This window comes from Malaya genurostris, chromosome 3, assembly GCF_030247185.1.
Source record: "Malaya genurostris strain Urasoe2022 chromosome 3, Malgen_1.1, whole genome shotgun sequence".
In the NCBI taxonomy this organism is placed as follows: Eukaryota; Metazoa; Arthropoda; class Insecta; order Diptera; family Culicidae; genus Malaya; species Malaya genurostris.
The window spans coordinates 286,239,934-286,241,452 of NC_080572.1; positions in this window are offsets into that span (position 1 = coordinate 286,239,934).

The window sequence follows — 1,519 nt, forward strand, 5'->3', positions numbered from 1 at the left end:
GTCAAGATCGTGCTAGATAGTATTGCAATCGTTAATTTGAATTCAGTAGTACTACTATTGTTAATTTTAATGAATTAATCGATATTTTTTGAAGAGCACAGATACTTCGTACATTACTAAGAGGTGGTCGTAAGGGTTATCATGGAGGAGACCTGTAGTAAGTTCACTAATAAAAGGGGAGTTCAATATAAAATTTATTCTACGAGAAACGATGCATCTTGACAAATACAGCTACTACTTTTATGTCAATGCAGATTAAAAGGTTATTTTAAGGGAGAGGGGAGTGCAGCAAGCGCCCCAAACATGGGAAGTGTAAGGTAAAATTGATTGAATAGCAACATAAAACTGCTCAGAGTATTACACTGAGTAGCACAGCTTCGGGAATTTCGGTCGGACTTTTCTTCCCGGAACATTTCCGAGCAACGCCGGGTAATTCAGCTATTAATTAAATTAAAGCTATTATTAAATAAAATTGTAGATGTTATTAAAAAATAAGAAAGCTTTTAATGAATGTGACTCCCAAACATTGTATAAGAACTTGAAATGAATTTTTTTCGGGTAAAAGGGTTTTGCCTTTCTCATATAGAAAAGTTATGCAATCACTGTGAAAACCGACTTTTTAACCGAGGCCCGGAGGGCCGAATGTCATATACCATACGACTCAGCTCGACGAACTGAACAAATGTCTCTCTCTCTCTGTGTGTGTGTGTGTGTGTGTGTGTGTATGTGTAGTCTCATAGGTTTCTATCGAATTTCATCTGCATCTGGACTTCCGATTCCGATATAAAATATGCAGAATGAACTAAAAACGTGCAATCGATTCTCTCTGAGACCGCTCATCCGATTTCTACAAACTTAGATTCAAATGAAAGGTCTCACGGTGCCATACGGAATTCCTGAATTTCATCCGGATGCGACCTTCGGTTCCGGAGTGTGTTAAATATTGTACTCCGTCACTTAAACCGGCGAAACAAAACACGCAAATTTTTTTCCTCAGTAGGCAGCTAAACAAACCGATTCTGGATATCCTGGTTCCCGGTTTACAATTAACAACGCTAGAAAATAGTCATATGCTCAAAAGTGAATCTTACTCAGATTTCTCAGAGTTTTCAGAACCAATATTTCCAATCTTAGGGTCTTATGGACCTACCGAAAATTACTGCATATTTTCGTATAAAAACTTCAAAATTTAAATAAAAACTAGTAGAGTTTATACGTCATGTTAATTGGTGGCCGTACGAACCGACTTCAATTGTACCGGTTCTCGGGTTCCAGTGCTAGAAGTACGTATTATAGTGAGCCTATTTCGTGTTCTTAAGAAAGACGTACGCGAGCAAAGCACTGTTTCATTCTGTATGTTATACTAGTAAATGCACTAGCAGCTCTTTGGTTTCTTTCAAAAATCGAAGAGAAACATTTTGAATAGAATACCACCCGAAGAAAAATAGATCCAGTGATCAACTGTTCCCCGAATAAATGACGGAGTTTAGTCAAGCTCGATTTTTATTAAGGAGAAATA